Raw genomic sequence first — 21,226 nt, forward strand, 5'->3', positions numbered from 1 at the left:
GACCATTTGTTGTCTGTTTGACAGGAATGCTTCTATCCAGTTATTCAGTTGTCCAGAGATACCATAGGATTTTATTTTTAGGAGTAGTTTGTCGTGTACCACTGAATCAAAGGCTTTACAAAAGTCTATGTAGATTGCGTCTATTGCTTTGCCCTGGTCGAGTTGTGTCGTCCATATGTTTTTGCAGTGTAAGAGTTGCAGATTACAGGATAGTTTTTTTCTGAAACCAAATTGTTTATTGGAGAGTAGGTTGTTTGTCTCTAAGTGGAGGATGATGGATTGGTTAATAATTGATTCCATGACTTTACAGGTGACGCAGCATAAGGAGATTGGTCTGTAATTTTCAACTAGGCTTGGGTCTCCTTTTGAAGATGGGGATGACTGTGGCTTGTGACCATAGGTTAGGCAAGGAGCTGGTCCTGAAAGATTTTTCAAAGATTATGCTTAGAGGTTTGGCTATGGCAGTGGATAGCTTTCTTAAGAAGTAGGCACATATTCCATCCGGTCCAATAGATAGAGATGGTTTTAGATTGCGTAGTGATTTTTCAACATTGTCTTCTGTGAAATCGATATGTATTAGATCATTGTTGTTATCTGTGGTACGGCTAGGAAATACTGGGCATGATCCATTGCTGTTTACAAATACTGAGCCGAAGAATGTGTTAAAGAGGTTGGCTTTAATGGTGTCGTCGTTGCAGTCTTTACCATCAGGTCCTATCAAGGGAGGGATGGACCTTGAGTCTTTTAGTTTGTTGTTTACAAAATTGTAAAAAGCTCAGGTGGAATTGGTGCTTAGAAGGTTTTCCTCTTGTTTAATGTGATAATTGGTGCATTCGGTCTTTATCTGGTGGCATAAATTTTTGTATCGGTTTTTGAAATTGGCAACGTGACCAGATTTGTTTTTCTGCCAAAGTGATCTCTTTTTGGATTGAAGCTTCCTTATTGTTATGGGTAATCTGTTTTTATGGTTTGTGGAGTTGTTATTGGTATATATAGTTTGATGACTCTTTTGACTTCAAGTAAAAATATGTTGTAATGGTCTTCAACGGTATTGCATCCAGTGAATAGAAATTGCCAATCAAGGGATGAGAGATCGTTGTCTATAAGATCATAGTTGCCTTTTTTGAAGTTACAATAGGGGATTACATTCTAGGTTGAGTCTAGGGTGGGATTCCCTGGTGCATCTCCAGAAGACGCTGGGGTCTCTTCATATATTCTCTAAACAACACTTTGAGCATTTTACTACCTGTTTACCTAGGTGTACAGCTTTCCCAAAGACAAAGGCAAGTGGCCTCAGAACAGAGTGCCTGAAGGATGAACCTCTTAACGATCTTGTGGTTCTGCAAGTGGCTCAGCCAAGCTAATCTTTGCTTAGAGTGGCACCAACTGGGGCTGGCTGAGCAACATTTAGGCCAGGGTTCTCTAAGAACTAAAGCAAGGAAGCTGAAGGCCATAGGAGCCCAGGGCAGTGTGAATAGAAGAACCAATTGCCCATAACAGCCTTCAAAAGGAAGCGAAGGAGAACAAGAAGTGGACATTCCTGGAAAGAATCAAAACGATAGCCTTATCCCAAGGGTCTCCCCTTCAGTGCGTCACCACCTCACCTGTCATCCCAGCAAGAGAGGGAAGAAAGGACTGAAGACCCTTGCCTCAATTTCCCAGGGAATTTCATTGTGTCGTGTGGGAGGAGGAGGAAGGGTCATCCTGCATTCAGGGAATACAGAAGCCACTTCTGCTCAGCTGACAACCTTTTCTCACGATGGCGCCGAACTCATTCTGCTCTCCATCTCTCCCTGAGTTGGCAGGGAACTCTTGCCATTGCCTTTCCTCCCTCCATGGCGTCACTGCAACCCCTCCAAGGTTATAATGAGAAAGCCCAAACAGAGGTTGCTCTGGGATGATGTCAGAACAGAAGGGAAACTCACCTTCAAAACCAACATATCTGTGGATGACACAATTGGTTTCACTCCTGCTTTTGGGGGCAAGGTGACATTACAGGCACATGGGCAAGAAGGGTTGCCAGCCCGTGTATCTGCTGAGGTTAGTTGGAGGGCAGGCCATGACCCAACAGTGAGGACTTTGGAAAAATGTGCCTGGAATCCATGCCATTCTTATTCTCAAATCTCTAGAATCCATGAATAGCAATAGCAATAGCACTTAGACTTATATACCACTTCACAGTGCTTCACAGCCCTCTCTAAGCGGTTTACAGAGTCAGCATCTTTCCCCTGGCTCCTTATTTTATCCACTTCGGAAGGATGGAAGGCTGAGTCAACCTTGAGCCTGGTGAGATTCAAACTGCCGAATTGCAGGCAGACAGCAGTCAGCAGAAGTAGCCTGCAGTACTGCACTCTAACCACTGTGCCACCATGGCTCATAAGATAAATTGTCTACCTTCATCAACCCCATTTTCAACACCAATTTTCTTCATTTGAATGAGGCACAAGCAGTGACAGCAACATCTCTTCTGCCAACTCTCTTATCTGTAGACCTGGAAAAGAAGAGGCAAGAAGGCCATTCCCCTGACAGAGATACTTGGGCTTTGGGGGGGTCACATTAGGGTGTGCCAGTAGGCTAGGCTTTCCATATCAGAAGGACCTTTTCACCTTTGACTAACCTTTCCCACCCTTTTTTGTCATTGGTTTCTTCTCTTGTTTTGTACCAAGGTCTCAATTCCTCACGCTTGTTGTCAATTTCTGTGGAGGTCTCCAGATCTTCCTCGTTGTTTATAGCAAAGTCCACTTATCCATCACTACTACTGACCATCTTTTATTTGCCACAAAGACTTTAGTCCCGAGACTGTATTATTTTTTTACCCCAGAACGGCAATTTGTGCCTTTTTTTCCCTTCTAAAGTAAAACATTAATAAGAAGTTCAACAAAACTAATCAGGAAAAATGAAACAAATGATATTATTAAAAGACAGTTAGCAGAGCCCAATAGACTCAGCTGAAGCTCCCAGGCTAATGGTGATATTGAACAGGAAGATGATTAAGATGTCACCAGGGAGTTTTAACTGGTCAGCATTAAAATCTTTGGCCCTTTGCTTGTATTGTCGTCTTTGGAACTTGATTAACTTTGGTGAGGCTAATGACTCTTGCAGAAAACTATGAGATGGAAAACATGGGGGTTATTTTCATCAGAGCTCTAGCTGTTCTCAGATTGTTTAAACTCTACAAGGTCTTCCATGCAGCTTCTGATGCAGTTGATTAAAAAACGCTAGTGTATTTGCAGATTGAATCAGAAGTTTTAAAAGATATTGTTGCTGTCAGGGTTGATTTCTGTGATAAAAGTAAATGTTTTCAATTATGGTTTTTGCTTCAGACAATATCTGCTTTGACAACTGATGTACCATTTAAACAATGGAAAAAAGATATGTTGAAATGTGTATGGCAAAGGGGGAAATTAAATATAAACTGGTAACAAGATGCAAAGAGCGGGGGGAGGAGGACTGGCTTTGCCAGATTTTAAATTGTATTTTGCAGCTTGTGATTTGGTCTGGATGAAAGAATGGATGAAGTTGAGGAACAGGAGACTTTTAGAATGAAAAGATCATGACCTGAAGTATGGATGGCATGAATACTTATAGCACAAGAACATTAAAATTAATGGATTTAAAAATCGTTTTGTTAGATATATTGAGAATATGGAATGGATATTCCAGAAGAAGAATTCCATAGAAGAGGAAAGCTGTCCAGGGAAATAAAAAATTAAATCAAAAGAAGAACCAATAGCAGAGGGATGTAGTTGCGAATGGTTTTCCATTTACAGTTATCAGAAAGTTTCCAGATAGATAACAAAACAAAACTTGAAATGCAATTGTGCACCAGTGGTGAACATGCAATTGCTAAAATGTATAAACTTTTGTTGAAATTTGAAACATGCAATTCCTAAAATGTATAAACTTTTGTTGAAATTTGAAACAAAGGAAGAATGGGTTACAGAATGTATGAAAAAAATGAGCTCAATGTTTTGGCTGTAATGTACAGATGGATCAGTGGGAAAATATGTCATTAAAAGGATTCAAATTTATATAGCCATAGAACATAAAATAACAGAATTGGAAGGGGTCTTGTAGGTCTTTTGAATCTAGTCCAACCCCAAACTCCTGCAGGAAACCCTATACCAGGGTCCTCAACCACCGGGCCGCGGACCGGTACCGGGTCGTGGAGCACTTTCTACCCGGGGTCGCAAAGAATTTTTTTTTTTTTTTAAAAAATGGCGGCTTTTTCACCTTCGGTGAATGCTGCTGGGATCGGGATCAAGGACACAAATGAAAGAAGGGGAGGAGGAAGCAACCGAAGCCTGTCCCTCTCTGGGTCAGCTCTCTCCAGTCGCTCTCTCGCTCCTCCATCCAGCACAGGAAGAAACTGCTTCAAAGAAGCGGGGGGGCTTTTGTCGCCGCAGCTTCCCTGAAGCGCCCCGTTTTCCCCACCCCACCCCATCCGCCCGCCCGCCCGCAGTGCTCCGTTCTGCCTGCCTGCCTGCCTCGTTAATGGTTGAATCGAACAGCTTCAGCTGAGTAAAAGAGGCGAATAGTTATTATTCTCAGCCGGCTGCTCCCAAACAACCAGAAACTAAGGCAGGCAGGCAGAACGGGACACTGTGGATTGAAGCAACGACACTGCCGCGGGCGGGCGGGTGGGAGTGGGGTGAAACGGGCGCTCGGGAATAGCTGTGGCGACAGGAAAGCTCCCGCTTCTTTGAAGCAGTTTCTTCCTTGGATGGTGTGGAGCAGCGAGAGCCAAGCCTCCTTTCTTCTCTCTCCCCCCGCCCCCCCGCCGCCCGTCCTTGAAAAATTTTCTGCTTGTAAACCGGTCCCTGGTACAAAAAGGTTGGGGACCACTGCCCTATAGCATGTCTCACGAGTGACTGTCCACTTCTCTTCTTAAAAGCTTGTGATGGAGCACTCACAACTTCTGAAGGCCAGCCATTCCTCTGAAATTCTTCTCACTGACCTGGAATTCCTCCTTGGAATTCTAGGTTGGATCTAGGTTGGAAGCTTCTTTATGAAGCTTTCATTAGTTACCTCTTGTCCTGCCTGCAGGTGCCTTGGAGGAAAGGCTGGTCCCTCTTCTCTGTGTGACAGCATGTCTAACATATCAGAAGAAGTGGGTAGAACCTCATTCGGCTTCTGCTCCTCCAGCCCTCGCTTTCCATTCAGATCCCAGTGGCAAATAGGCACCAGATTACAGATTACAGATAATCAGAGTTGGAAGGGACCTTGTAGGTCATCTAGTCCAACCCCCCACCCAAGCGGGAGACCCTACACCATTTCTGACAAATGGCAGTCCAATCTCTTCTTGAAAGTCTCAAGTGATGGTGTTCCCACAACTTCCGAAGGCAACTTCTATTCCATTGGTGGATTGTTCTCATTGTCAGAAAGTTTCTCCTTATTTCCAGGTTGAATCTCCCCTTGTTCAGTTTCCATCCATTATTCCTTGTCTGGCCTACAGGCACTTTAGAAAATAGCTTGACCCCTTCCTCCTCTCTGTGGCAGCCCCTCAAATATTGGAAGACCTCTATCATGTCTCCCCTGGTCCTTCTCTTTACTAGACTAGCCAAGCCCAGTTCCTGCAACCGTTCATTGTATGTTTTAGCCTCCAGTCCTCTGGAGATGCAGTACTCTAGGTGTGGTCTTACTAAGGCTTTATAGAGTGGTATTAGTACTTCCCTTGATCTTGATTGTATCCCTCTGTTAATACAACTTAGGATTGCATTAGCTTTTTTGGCTGCTGCTGCACACTGCTGGTTCCTATTTAGCTGGTTGTCCACTAAGACGCCAAGATCCCTCTCACAGTTACTGCTATTGAGTCGGGTTTCACCCAGTCTATATGTGTCCTTTTGGTTTTTCTTGCCTAAGTGTAGGACTTTACTTTTCTCTACATTGAATTTCATTTATTAGATATGGCCCAGTGTTCTAGTCTGTCAAGATCCATCTGGATCTTGAACCTATCTTCTTGGGTGTTAGCTATTTCTGGCAGCTTAGTATCATCTGCAAGTTTGGTAAGTTCCCGTTCTATTCCCTCATCTAAGTCGTTAATGAAGATATTGAAGAGTACTGGGCCTAAGACGGAACCTTGTGGCACCCCACTGCTTACTTCCCTCCATGTAGACTTAGACCCATTAAGGACTACTCGTTGAGTACGGTTTGCCAGCCAGTTGTGGGTCCATCTAGTGATGGTGCTATCTATTCCACATTTTTCTAGCTTACTAAGAAGTAGGTTGTGGTCCACTTTGTCGAATGCTTTGCTGAAATCTAAATATATTATGTCCACAGTATTTTGCTGGTCTACTAATTTAGTCACTGTGCTGAAGAATGAAATAAGATTGGTTTGGCATGATCTGTTCTTAAGAAACCTGTGCTGACTGCTAGTTATTACTTCACTTGTTTCTAGATGTTGGCAGATCTGTTTTTTTATTATTGTTTCCAGTATCTTCCCAGGTATTGATGTTAGGCTGATTGGTCTATAGTTTCCTGGATCTGTTTTTTTTTTTTTTGAAGATGGGAACTACATCAGCTCTTTTCCAATCCTCTGGTAGTTCCCCGGTGCTCCAGGATTTTTGAAAGATATGGTGCAGTGGTTCTGAGATGACCTCTGCCAGCTCCTTTAAAACTCTGGGATGTAATACATCTGGTGATTTGTTTTCATCAAGATCAGACAGGTGTTCTCTTACTATTTTTTTTGCTTATTTTAACTTTTATTTCTGATCTGTCTTTTACAGTTATGTTTTTGGTGGGTTGAGCTATAGTTTCTTTTTGCATGAAGACCAATGCAAAGAATGAGTTAAGCAGCTCTGCTTTCTGTCTGGTGCCTGTTACTTCCTTGCCGTCTTCTCTCTTTAGTGGACCGACTGTTTCCTTGATTTTTTTCTTGTTATTTATATGTTGGAAGAAACTTTTTTTTATTATCTTTGACTTTTGTTGCAAGTCTTTGTTCGTTCTGAGCCTTTGCTATCCTGACTTCGTCTTTGCAGATTCTGGCTATCTGCTGATATTCTGCCTTAGTTGTATGTCCTTCTTTCCATTTTTTGTACTTGTCCATTTTTTCTTTCAATTTGCCAGAGAGATCTTTGTTCAGCCATGCTGGTTTCTTCTTGGATTTCTTGTTTTTCTTTCTCAGTGGTATTGTGCTGGTCTGCGCTTCTATGATCATACTTTTTAGAGTTTCCCAAGATTCTTGAGTTGTTTTCCCCTTTAGGATTTTCATCCATGGAATCTTTCCCAAGTTCTCTCTGTGGTGTCATCCCACAAGGTTTTAAAGGTTACCTGATGGGCAGGAAGGTTTCTCCTTTTAGCCACAACTCCAGTGGTGGGATTCAAATTTTTTTTACTGCAAAATCCCCATTCCTTCCCCATCCCACTAACCTGCTTTCCAATTCTGTTCTCCTGTGAAGGACAACCAAAGAAGACCCAGCCAATCAGCTGGGACTCGGGAGGCAGAGAATAGATGGGGCGGGGCCAGTCAGAGGTGGGATTGGCCGGTTCTCCAAACCACTCAAAATTTCCACTACCGGTTCTCCAGAACTGGTCAGAACCTGCTGAATGCCACTTCTGCACAATTCAGATTTGGGAGCTAATTGTCCTGTCCTGGGACCACCAGGGAGCAGACCTTTCCATTTAATTCAGGTGCCACCAAAGGAATTGCTCAGGGAGTGGACATGGCCTGAAGGTCCATTCCTGCTTTCTCCTGTGGAAGAAGAGGAGCCCTGATTGTCTCACTTTCTGTGCACTCTCAACAAACCCAGGTAGGTTCAGCAGAGACAAGTCTATGGCTGACTTCCATAAAGCTTGGAGAAGAAGGAAAGAGTGGCGCCACAGGAAGGGCCATAGATAAATGCTGTCTCTCTAAGATCATTGGCGATGTTTGCAGAATATATGTTTGTCTAGTTAGCAGTAGGTACCACCAAAGCCTGAAGATCACAGGAGACATTCTCTAGCACTTGCAAACAAACTTGTAGGCAAATTACCACCCATGTCATCCTTTCTCCGTTGGAGTTAGTCCATAATTAAAATTTATTTGATAAAATAAATCTTATTTCTCAGCGTTATGGAGAAGCATGTTTAAATTATGGCTCTGTTTATCAAATTATCATCCAATGCAGCTCCTTTAATGATTTATAGTATAATATGTCCTATCATGAGTTAGGCATTAGTAACTGGGTGATACAATGACAAATAGTTCCCTAATGGGAAAAAGGGAAATATATTTTAATATTTTTCACTAATTAATCTCCATGAAAGTAAATCCTGCTTGGAAGAAGGGAAAGAATTATTAAACATTATTATTAGGCAGTGGCGTAGATCAAATTTTCAGGCTGCTGGATGTATCGGAAATCTTGAAATCAGGTGGTGGATAGAGTCACAAAATGGCTGCCAGAGGGCTTGCCAATGCATAGCAGGAGTGGCCCCTAAGAAAAAATGGTCCCCCACCATTCAGAACTGAAAAAGCTCCTTGGGTGAGAAGCAAAATGTCTTCAAGGAAAAACAAAGAAAGTCCAGTTGCCTCTTGAAAAAGCACCTTTGGGACAACCATGACCTGGAGGACCGAGAAACTCCACGAATCTAAAATGTATAAATCCAGACAATAAGCAAGTGCTCTTGGGAAGGAAAAAGCTGAACTTTGGAACTGAACCGCAGCTTGATCTGGGTGGGTTACAGTTTTGTGGTTTGGGAGTCCACATATCCGCCAGCTGTCCTTGGTGTTGAGGGTGGCAGCTGTGGCCAGGGGCCTATTTGCATAGCTGCAAGCCTTCCTAAGTCTGACTTGAAGAGAAGTCCGAGTTAAAGATATTTTGTCTTTTTTAAACAAACAAAAAATCACACACAGGAGGTTCCAAATTGATCTCAGTGTATAAGAACAAAGTAAGAGGGGATACATGGAATAATTCAAAGATAAATAAAATATATCTCTGCTGTGCTAGACATATTTGATTATCTCCTTTGAAAACTGAGCTCTCAGCAGGAGTTGTAAGACATTTTTCACAAAGCAAATGTGCTGTCAGGCATGTATGGATTTCCTCCAAGAGACTTCCAGTCATGATCCTCACAGAAGCTTTCAAATGGAGCATATCAGCATGACAGGGATGTGAACAGAGATCTGTCAACTCGCAAAAGAGCACCAATCAAGAGAGGTGCCAGTTATATTAGGAGACTGCAAGGTCCCTTCCAGCCCTGTGATTCTATGAATCTCCCAGAGCCCAGATCAAGAGGCAGCTGGCTGATGTACCTTCCCTCCCACCAGGGACTGGCAGGTTGGGGGTGGCTCTCTCCTGGACATCTACACGAGGCACATCTTTTACTGGCTGGGGGTAGGGAGGAGGAGGAGGAGGAGGAGGAGATACAGAAAGCAGAGAAGATAGATGAGGAGGAGGAGGAGGAGAAGTTAGAGGAGGGGGAGGAGGAAGAAGAGGAGGAGTAGAAGATAGATGAGAAGGAAGAGGAGGAGGAAAAGGAGAAGGAGAGGATATAGAAGGAGAAGGAGAAGAAACAGAAAAAGAAGGAGAAGAAACAGGAGAAGGAGAAGAAACGGGGAGAAGATAGACAAAGAGAAGGAAGAGGAAGAGGAGGAAGACAAGGACGAGGAGGACTTCAGTCTCCTTCAGTTACATTCTCTTCTTCCTTTTTTCACCTTTTTAACTACAACTGTAATTGAGCTGGCTCCTCTGCAACAATTAAGGGCCTGGGACTTTAGAAGGACCCTTGAGCTTGACAATAGCACAGCAACACTGGATGCCTTTCTTCCCATGAGGCTCCAGCACAACTCCACAGCTGAGCGTGAAGGCCCAAACCACCGAAACTGCCCGCCTAGCCCTACACCCCAGCCTGGGCATCCACACAAGGCAGATTCTATGGCTTCTGAGGGCGATTCCTGAGTGGAGGAGACGGAATTCCCCAGGATTCTTCACAGTAGCATTTCACAAATGCTGAAATCAGGTTACATTTCAGGTTTTTAGAGCACTGGATATATACTAGTGGATTCCTGTCTTATTATGCCATGTAAATCACTTCCTTCTAATATGCAGAAGGACAGAAAATGCAATCGTTATTTTCAGGACGATCACAGAGCTGTTATAAGGCTCCAGTATGGCTGTGAGGGAGAGAAGTTGGGGTTGCTCCTTTGAAAAGCATCTGCAGACACGTTTCCTGGCTCATCCTTCACTTCCAGGTATCCAAGCTGGTGCTGCAGCTACCTGTCTACTTGAACCACATTGGGGGCTTTCAAGGATGCGTCCATGTCCAGAGGCATCCTTGCTTCGTCCTTCACCCCAAGACTCTTAGTTCACAAGGGCTAAGGCAGAGTGGGGTTGGGGTGCAGAAGAAAAAGGGTCAGCAAAGACATACAGGAGAGGAAGCAGAGGCCACACCTGGAGATGGAGAGCTATGGCAGCTGGGCCAGGTGACAGCAGCATGTCCTGGTGGAAGCCTTGCCTAAACTCGGCCTGGGAGCTCAGCTGGTTTGCTCCAAAGCAACCCTGGTTAACAACAGAGCCTGGCAGCTGGAGGAACCACCACACCCAAACAGCGCCTCGTCCCCACAAGTGCAAGAATCTTTGGGGAAAGGCTTGCTTGCTACTGGATAGACTGGAAGACTTTTGCTTGATCCACAACAACAGCCTTTTGTTGGGAAAGGTGTGTGCCTCAATCAAGCTCTGTGTGCAGATTTGCTGTGTTGTGGTATGTCCCATCCTTGTAGAGCAAAGAACTCTCACAATTACAGAGCTCATGATTTGTGATCGGGGTGGGCACCATCTCAAAGTTAAGTAAGGCTGATTCAGGCAGATTTAAGGGCTTTCCAGATTGAAATGGGCTGCCTGCAATTAGGGGCCTGGGATTTTGGAAGGACCTTTGAGCTTGACAATAGCACAGCAACACCAGATGCATTTCTTTCCATGCAGCTCAAGCACAATTCCACAGCTGGGTGTGAAGGCAGAGGGACAGGGAAAGTGAGAGAGAGAAGGAAAACAGACTGGCAATGGTGGTTTACTAGTAATATCAACCCCAGCACTGAGATTGGGGCGATGGGCTACCCGCATCGAGAGCCTCGACTTCTTGGGTGGACAAAGGCTTGTGTGATATGGGAGAGCGCAACCCCCGAGGCCTTTTGGCTCCCCTCCAGCTCCTGCCTCCTTGGCCCTTGTTCCTTCTCTGGCTTTGGTCTCCATGGAGCGTAACAGACAGGAGGGTCTTGGATTCAGAACCAGGTCTCAGACAGTCACAAGAACGGACAGAAAGATGGGGGTTTGAAGCTCCCAATTCCCTTTTGTTTTTTTAAAAAAGCTTTCATACCTGAAATGAAATCTTCTCTGGGCCATGTGTGAAATGTGGATGCTTTCCCCTTCTTGTTTCCCTGTCCTGGATTTTTGACTTGAAAAGAAAAATTTCCAGGACTGGGAAAAATGTTCTGTAGAGGAGGCAAAATGTATCCCCCCTCCCCCGCCTTGTTGTACAAGAAAATGGAAAGGGAAATCATTTGGAAGATTGTTGTGGGAAGCTCATTTCCCCAGTGAAGCACGGCTCTGAAAAATGCCTCGGAGCAAAGTTTGTGGAGGCTCCAAGGTGAAGTTTACGAGGACTGAGTTAGTCAGGGAGAGGAAAGAGGTAATAGCCGGGTGAATAACACCATGTTCATTTAAGTCACTGACATTAATTAGGATGAGCAATTGCCTGGCATTCTTTCAAATTTACCCCATTTGGTCTTTAGAGATCTGACAACCAAGCTTTCGTTGCCCTTTCCTGCATCTGGGCTCACTGCCAAGAGCAAAACTGGAAAAAAAATGACCCCCTTGGAGGATGAGGCAAAGGATACCGAGCAGCCGACCTTGAGGAAAAACCACAAGGGTCTCCTTTGGCTGACCCAGTTCCTCCCTCCTCTCCTGCCTTGGCAGAAGAAATGGAAGCCTGGGACTCTTCTGCTGCTTCCCAGAAGGGAACAAGATCTTCCCTTCCAGATTTGAGGGGCTAAGACAGCACCCCTCAAACCTGATCTCTAGTACAGGCACCCTATGACCATTCAGTCAGCAACTGTTCCAAGTTATGACACTGCTGAACAAATGGTGGCTATGATTGATCCCTGGAGTTTTAGCTGTCTGGTACCCTGCAGTCACAGGATCACTATCTTTGTGCATGGCAAACCATTTGCACCATGACCACATGGTTGCCATGTGCAACCTTTCCTGCAGGGTTCCCCAGAAAGTCCAATGGGGAAGCCAGCAGGAAAGATTACAAGTCACTAGAGTAAGTCTCCCCCACCCAGCCTCCCTGCACTTGCACACCCATAGTCTCAGAACTCTACCACAGACCCAATTCATCCACTAGAGATCTGTCCTACAATAGCTCTGTAATGATAATCCACTGTCTGGCCTCTTTTCAGGGACTTCTTAGGTGATGCTCAAGCTTCCCCTTGCAAAAGCCATCCATTCCATCCTCCTGCTCAATCCATCACCCCATCCTCTAAACCTCTGCCTCGCCGTTTGGGCTTCCCAGTCTTCACTTATTTCCTTGCAGGTATCCTGATATTTTCTCAGCAGGAATCTAACTTTCTCTGCCAGTGCCCATCCAAAGTGATTTTGCAAATCATCAGCCAAGCTGCAACATGCATGCAAATTCACCACATCCACGGCCAGTGACTGTTTCTACCTGGTGTTTACAATTTGTTATATCTGCACCACCTGCCTTCTTCTTCCCAAAGGATTTTTTTTAAAAAAAAAATACTATTGTATTTGCAAACATTTGTTAAACAAGGTAGCCTGTTTTGACTGATCCATGCATTATCCACCACAAGCATGCTTTTGCCCTGAGACAAAGTCAGGAGCTGCAAGGAAGGTTCAAACATGCTCATGGCTACAACGGATAAAACCTTGCAAGAGAGTTAATCCCAGTCCATCAAATAAAACAAAACGATAGGCTTCTTCTGAATGGTCCTGGGGGTCGTCAGGAGGGCCAGGCAGAAAAAAGCAGAAGCAGCCTCCCTGGTTGTTTACATGCACTGAAAACATGAGAGGGAGGGGGAAAGGAGGGGGAATGAGGGGAGGGGAGACCCATTTCTCTGGCAAGCAAGGCAGCTGGGACTCTGGTTGGCCCTGACTGATCTTTCAGCAAGGAAGACATTTCCTTATGTGCAGTTTGCCTTGTAACAGCTTCTGTGATTTGATGCTAAGACTCTGCTGTCAGAAAGTGCCAAGGTTGTAGTTGATGTTTAGTCTTTTTGTCTGCAGCTTTCTATTTTTAACCAGAAATGTTCCCAATCAGAGAAAAACTATCTTCAATGTTAATATAATGAAGAAATAATTCTTTGGAGCAGAATGCACAGGAGACTTCTTTGTCCCAGAGGCTGGCTTAGCAGACAGAGTCTCCATCGGAACCTGATCAGAGCAGGCAAAATACTTCCACAGCCACATCCCTATCTTATCACCATCAATTCATCCCCCAGTTTATGAAGAGCAGTTTCTACACGTGGGCTGTCAGACTCCTGAACGGAAAATAACTTCATGTCAACATAGTATGATAGACTTGTGTGGCCGGTGTGTTGTGCAACAAGGTCACATAGTGTAATAAGATTGGGTCTGGGTTAGGGACTTCTGTCCTCACTGTGAGTTGTGTTGGTGGGGGGTGGGGTGCATGAAGGGAGGCTCAGCCAATCTCATTGTACACAGGTTGTACTCTGTCAACAAAGGTAATAATAATGAATGGGAAAAGTTGAAGGCATCCTTAGCCAGACAGGTGCAAAAACAGCCCTATATGCTCCTCCTTATGATGTTATCCACAGACAGCCTTGAGATGGAGGACAGGACAGTCCAAGACAGGGAGGATTACGCAGGCAGCCCATTGCAGGCCTTGATGCAAGGATGGGTGGAAGCATTCAAGTCAACTCTCTCTTTAGGCCAGAGTCTAACACCATCCAACTGCACTGCTCCAAAGCAAGATTCTAAAAGGACATCCTTTTATCACATCACTGTGATATGGTTCATGTTTCACCATTAAACCACTTATCTTGCTTAACTCAGGACTATTCTGGTCACTCTATTATATTATTTGTGTGTGTGAGAGAGAGAGAGACAGAGACAGAGAGACAGAGACAGAGAGATACAGAGACAGAGAGACAGAGGCAGAGACACCCTTCTGGGCAGGGTTATTTTGAGAAATTCTTTTTAAGATCTTCTGCTTTCGAGAGCTGAGCTGTCTCTCCTGCTCCCTTCTTGGTCACTGCTCTCTCCCTCTTCCCCAAGCCAAGTCTACTTGCATTCACAGGACCACATCCTCCAACATCTGCCCTGTTCCCCTGCTCAGTCGTGCAGTTCTGCATTCTATCCCTGCAGTTTTCTTCCAGGAACAGGAAAGGTCAGGTTTTTCAGGAGAAGTCATTGAGAGATTTTATCTCCCATCGGGAACTGGAGGTACTCAGCGGCTACTCATCTGAATTAAGTCTGAGGTGTTAGACCTTTCCTAAGGTTATGTCCAGATATCCCATGTAAATAAACCCAGTTGTGGCCAAGTTTTATTAGATGTGGAAAAGAAAAGAAAAAATGAAAAACCAAAGCCACTCCTTGATTGCTTTTGTTTTACACTGCTCCAGGGACATGTTTGCAACCTTGCTTTCAACTCGACATGCTATTTTTCAGACCATACCTGAGATACTCTGCCTTTTCATTTCCTTCTCGTCACAACTGAGTCTCCAGTTACCTTGCCAGAACCCTTTTCTCTTAGAAAATAAAAACCCAGGTAACATGATCTTTTGATTGAATTCATCTTCTCATTGATCCTTTGGGTCTCCTCCCTTAAGGAATGCTGTGTCCACATCATCTTTAGATGGAGTGTCAGTTAAACTCAAAGAGTTTAATCAACCAAGGCAGACCCTATTATGGCACAGAGGCAGCAAATAAACACAATTAGTTTGGAAAAGCCATGTTAAAATCACTGTATGTTTAGGGGGACATTGTATTAAAACCCATGCTTTGGCTAATTTGCATTTAAATAAAATGCATATAAGTTTTCATTTTTTCCTAGTTCAGCTTTCTTTCTGGGTCTGACCTATGCAGTTCAGCTTTTTACTTGACTGAAGAAGAGTGTTCTGCAGGCTCTTAGTTCGAGAAGACTTAAGTAACACATGCTATTTTCTATTTGAAGCTTACCTTCTTTTTATGCAAGAAAGGAATCTCAAGAATACTTGCTTACAAAAATGAACTTTCTATTGCTAGTGTTCCTCTCTCCATGCACTCATTTCATTGTGTTAAACAACCTGGTTTTCAACCGTTTCTCTGCAACTATCCAGATAGAAATTGGCGGCCACGAGTCTTGACACTTGCCTTCCTTTCTCTATATCTTGGACTGGTCTCAGCTGGACTGGCAGAAAACTGGCTCTGACTCCAGGGCTGATCCATGCTTTCATCTCCATCAGATAATCTGATTACACATTTCCTTTAAGAAAGAAAAAGAAACAAACAAAATCAGCCAGTTAAACCCCTGACAAGCCAGTGATGACCAGGATATCTCAAAGTCCAAAGGGAAGGACTCTAATATTTGTTAACTTAGTTCAGGAGCTTAGAAGAAGCAAACAGACTTTCCGAAGCTTAGACCTGCTCTGTATCATTTCCTTCTAATTTTTGTAACTCATGTATAAACAGATAGTTATCAATAGGAGACAAATACCGCAAGGGTCCAAAGCTCTATTTTCTTTCAAACAGAGAGGAAAAGCTTTCAGACACCACTCGCTCTTCCTTGAGTTGACCCCTCTACCCAGTGGTGGAATTCAAAATTTTTTACTACCGGTTCTGTGGGCGTGGCTTGGTGGGCGTGGCTTGGTGGGCCTGGCAGGGGAAGGATACTGTAAAATCCCATTCCCTCCCCACCCCACTAGCCTACTTTCCAGCTCCGTTCTCCTGTGCAGGGAAACAAAAGAAGACCCAGCTGGGACTCGGGAGGCAGAGAATAGATGAGATAGAGCCAGTCAAAGGTGGTGTTGGCCAATTCTCCAAACTACTCAAAATTTCCGCTACTGGTTCTCCACAACTGATCAGAACCGGCTGAATTCACCACCTCTGCCACAGCTCCATCTGAGCAGCTTGCAAGGAAAGGTCTGCCTCTCTTGGGAGACAGTTGGGAACCACTCTGAGGCTGCAGGAGGAGCGGGAGACTTGAACTCCCACCTATCCATCACCACTCCTGCTTCTCTGGGCAGGGGTCCCAAAGGTCCTGCATTGCCCGAACATCCATCCTAGGTCTTGGGAAGTGGACAGATGCCAAGAGGGGCTGCTTGCAACAAGGACCTCCTGCTGACTTTCCTGCAGGCTCCTGAAGGAATTGGCATCCACTGGCAAGGAGTCCCACAAGGCAGCTGGGCCTTCAGATGTTTCTCAAACCACGTCTTCTCCTCCTAAGACATGCTGAATTGGGCTTTAATTGATTTAAACGTGATGTGTGAAGCCAGGAAAAATACATATTGGGCCAAACATGCTTTCAATTTGCATGTTTAGAGGTGCATGTAAGAGCGCTCTTATCTGTGAGTCAAAGACCATCCATCTCTGCATGGATTATTATACCCTTTGCTAAGTGAGCTATTCCAGGTCTTCTCTCCATTCCAAGAATCCTGGGATTTGCAGTTCGTCATTATATTATATATCATTGCAATAATAATAAATACAATGGATGGAAACTGAACAAGGAGAGATTCAACCTGGAAATAAGGAGAAACTTTCTGACAGTGAGAACAATCCACCCATAGAACAGAAGTTGCCTTCGGAAGTTGTGGGAGCTTCATCACTGGGGGCTTTCAAGAAGAGACTGGACTGCCATCTGTCAGAAATGGTGTAGGGTCTCCTGCTTGGGCAGGGGGTTGGACAAGATGACCTACAAGGTCCCTTCCAACTCTCTTAATCTGTAATTCAGAAGGTAAGAGAAATGGATAGAAATGAGCTGTTTTAGAAATTATGATAGACCACTTATTTGCATATGGTACCTGGCCACTTAATGCCCTTGTGTTGCAGGATATTCCAATGTTTTTCCCAAGAGATCCAGATGCTGTCGCAGTGAAGGCCTTCTCCTTTCCCAGCAGGGATCTCCTGGTAGCATCTCCTCCCATCAAACATGGAAAGCATCTGAGCCTAATTCCCCACCACCACCACCACCTCATGAAGTGGATCTCATAGAAGCCAATTACAGGGCTGGATTCCTCCTCATTTTCACACATTTCATTCCTCCCATTCAGGGGTTCTACCTGCTTTTGAGGTGCACCCTTGTTTGCCAGCCCTGTGACATGAATCAGCCAGTCCAGACCCCTGAGCAGCCATCCTAGAGAAGGTATCTCCAGGCTAACTGGCAGGTCAAGCAGGTAGCACTGCTGCAGGAGGGCAGCTGAGAGCTGTGGCACAAGAGGCCCTAGAACCGAGAATAATAGAGTTGGAAGGGACCTCAAAGGTCTTCTAGTTCAAATCCCTGCTCAAGCAGGAGATCCTGTATCAGACGAATGGTTGTCAAGTCTCTTATTGAAAGCCTCCAGTGATGGAGCACCCACAACTTCTGAAGGCAGGTTGTTCCACTGGTTGATTTTTCTCACCTTAGGAAATTTCTCCTGAGTTCTAAGTTGCTTCTCTCCTTGGTTAAGTTCCAATCATTGTTTTTTGTTTTGCCTTTTGCTACTTTGGAAAAATAGTTTGGCCCCCTCGTCTTTGTAGGAGCCCCTCAAATATTGGAAGAGTTTAGTCCTGATCTCCAACCTCATCCCCCTTTGAGTGAGGCAACCTTTTGGGGGCTCTGGCCTCTTGGCAGTTCCCCCCAACTCAGAGATAAAGAGGCTGCCTGCCCAGCATGAAAATACAGTTTCTGCTCCAAGTAGTTCTTCCCAAACAGGAATGGAACTGCCTCGCTCTGCCAGTAAGCCAACCCACATTAATTGGGCCATTTAATACATGCAGCCAAAGTATTTAAAAGTAATGATGATTTAGGATTTTCACCATTGTTTTGTGGCTCTTCACTAGGCAAAAACTCAATACAGACTGTCCTCACTTGACAACCACAAATTGGGAAGGCCAACTATGTTGCTAAACACCATGATTGTTAAGTCATGTGACCGTACTGGACTTACACAACTTCCACTTCTGTTGTTAAGCAAATCACTGCAGTCATTAGGTGAGACATCATACGATCATGGCTTGCTGTTTCACTTCAGTGTTCTCCATTACTTCCACTTGTTGGAAGCAGTTGTGAAATGGTGGTCATGTGCCAGGAGATGCCAGTTGCCCAACACCCAAATGGCAATATCACGGCTGGGGCACATTGCACTTGCTGTGAATGCATGGATTGATCACAATGCGGTGTGGTTTTTTACTGTAACAACTTCAGATAATTGCTTTAAAAAAGGCAATCTAGGGCTGCTTGTATGCAATTTTTGTCTTCTATCAAGGTAGCTGCAACTGTTAAGGGAAAAAAAAGGAAAAGGTAAGACTTGTGACTGAATAGAGTAAGTCACAGAGACAAATACAAGAGTTTCAGCTTTCCCTTTGGGTATTAAACATTCTCAAAGATTGACTGAGTCTTCCTTTCTTCCTTCCTGAATTGAACCGAATACAGATCAAATCATAAGCAAAGATGTCACAAGTAATAACCATCATATTTCTTAGAGAGTCTGTTCTAGTTTGCTGCTGTTCTTTGAGTCGAAATGCATCACAAGACCCAAGAGAAAGATTGGAGCCTCAGAGTAAAAAGGAGAAGGAGACCATGATGACTATTCCAGACCATCCGTAACCTTTGGAGAAGTGGCTCGCTGACACCAGACAGCCTGCAACTGGTGCTTTAGTCAGATTGAAGGGGGCCTAGCTGGCCAGGGGCAGTCTAGGGACCATCCTTTCCCTTTCCTTCCCTTGTTTTTTTTCATGTTCAGGACACCTCCTGCTTGGCCTTGCAATCAGATTGATGGAATTCTCGCCAAGGACACAGAACCAGACTGTTATTTAAAGCTTCTGATCTCAGCAGTCAATGTGACACTTCCTGCATTCAGCCCCTGCCTCTGATGGACTGTCTGTCTCTCCCCTATTTGGGAATGGGAAGGACAGGAGGATGAGGTGGGGTAGGTTGAAATTTTGCACAGGTGGGTCTTCTGAAAGCAACAAACACCAGTTGCAAAGCTACTTAATCACTCATTTAAGAAGGGTGAAAAGCCAATTTACGAGAATAAAGACAAGTGGGTCAAACAAAGGTCAATTGAAGATCTTCCCCGCTTGTGACAGTGTAGTAGAAGAATCGTTGCATTGCTGTTACATCATGATTATAAAATGGATCTTGCTACTGATACATTTGTTGAAATCACATTTTAGATATGCACAAACTAGTCAGAAAGATCTACACCTTTATATACACTCCTTGGAGATCCCAGTGCCCTTCACAAGGCCCTCCTGTTCTGACCTAACCAGGTTCTCAAGAGAGCAAACACAGACAAAGGCAGCAGCCCCCACCTTTTAAGGTTTAATCACAATTCTGTTCCTTTACAGATAAAATGCTGCTTTCCAACAATTAGCTCTGACAAGAAAGAGCCTTGTCAGGTTGTTTGTCAAGGCTGCCAAAAACCCAGAGATTAAGAACTAATTTACAGAATTCTCCAAACATGAACTAATATGTCCACCAGTTGAGTTCCAGAGCTACTTTGCTGCCTGCAAAGAACGCTTTTCCAAACCTGGCTTTTATCCTCTTGAGGGAGGAGCCATTACCTTGCAGCCTTACTCCCGAGTTGCCTGTGCTCCTGTAATTGTTCTTTCCTCCAAGTAATCCTTCGTGCACGTGCACTTGGCACAGGCTCCTCAGGAACCTCCTCGTCACTGCTGCCAGCCCCCACAATCTCTGAAGGCAGCAGTCCACTCCCTGATGGTCCTGGCCCCTCATCAAAGTCATTGGTCTCCTCAGCCATCTGCATCTGCTGCCGGCTAACCACAACACCTCCTGGTGCTCCTTTCTACCCTGAGGTGCTTCGTCTCCATCCCATCAGAAAGACAGGTGAGAGAAGACTGGGGAGAAAAAAACATCTTGGATCTACCTTTCAGCATCCAAAGTTCATCTTGTTAAGATAATGCATCTTGCCACGTTGCCAGGTGTCCACGCTGGATGTCTCAAAAAACCTCTGGGCAACAGGACCATCCCAATGACCAATTAGTTTATTCATCAGTTCAGGATTCCTCCCGCTTCCTTCTCCTAAGCCAGGCATCTTTGAAAGGGCCACATCTTCTTCCTCTTCTTCCTGGTTTCCAGGGCTTCCTCGCCATCTTTCTCTGAACCATTTCAAGGATCTCCAGCTTGGTTCATCTTCAAAGACCTTTTATGAGTTGCACAGGTAATAAATGGCTTGCTGAGAGACAGCACAAAGCCAGCAGGGAAACCTTTCTTTCCCCTGTTATCCTGTTACTCAGAGCCAATTTAGCACATCTGTGGTTGTTTTAAAATCAGTGTTTAGATGAAATCTCAGCAAGAGGGAAGCTCTTAGCAGTTTTACAGCAGAAGGAAAGAGAGGTGAGGATGGGGCCGCCGTCCAAATTAGATTTCACTCCCCAGGACTCTGAAATGGGCATTTAAGAATCAGTCACATTATCTTGTATATTAATACTTTGGCCAGATGTCTCTTATTTTGAGGACATTCCTAATTAATCCACATTGCTGTTTCGAATAATTATTTTCCCTATTTTATTGGAAATTTTATTATATCTATTTTATTAAATTCAATGAATTGTTGTAGAAGTTATATTTGACATATTTGCTCTGAAAGAAAATCATGCGATGGATATATGTACAACGTAAAGGCAAAGGAAAAAAATAGATATTTTTAAATGATTGAATTATTCAACTTTTATTTAAAAAATTGCGTTGTGTCAGGTATCAGAGAAGATTGGAAGAGAAGAACTGATGTTCAAGACTGATAGAAACACAGCCATGGAGTAGCTATTTTCTCTGAATGGGTAAAGAATAACAGAGATCTTCTAGTCCAACCCAAGCAGGAGACCCTACACCTTTCTGGACAAGTGGCTGTCCAAATTCTTCTTAAAAACCTCCACTGCTGGAACATGTACAAGTTCAGGAGGGAAGCCATTTCACGGATCAATTTTTCTATCAAGAAATTTCTCTGTAGTTCTTGGTTAGATCTCTCCTTGATAAGTTTCTGTCTGTTGATTCTTGTCTTGCCCCCAGGGGCTTTGGAGAATAAGTTGGGTTCCTCTTCTCTGAGACAGCCTTTCAAGTATTGGAAGACTGC

At 44.3% G+C, this 21,226-nt stretch overlaps 1 long non-coding RNA gene across 1 annotated transcript in view; it reads left to right on the forward strand.

Moving 5' to 3' along the window:
- Positions 1 to 21,226, forward strand: part of LOC148129734 (uncharacterized) — a 795,631-nt gene that overhangs the window by 451,240 nt on the left and 323,165 nt on the right. The gene's annotated exons all lie outside the window — the stretch shown is intronic.

This window comes from Notechis scutatus, chromosome 10, assembly GCF_049901735.1.
Source record: "Notechis scutatus isolate UNSWTSFEM ecotype Mainland chromosome 10, rNotScu1.2, whole genome shotgun sequence".
In the NCBI taxonomy this organism is placed as follows: domain Eukaryota; kingdom Metazoa; phylum Chordata; class Lepidosauria; order Squamata; family Elapidae; genus Notechis; species Notechis scutatus.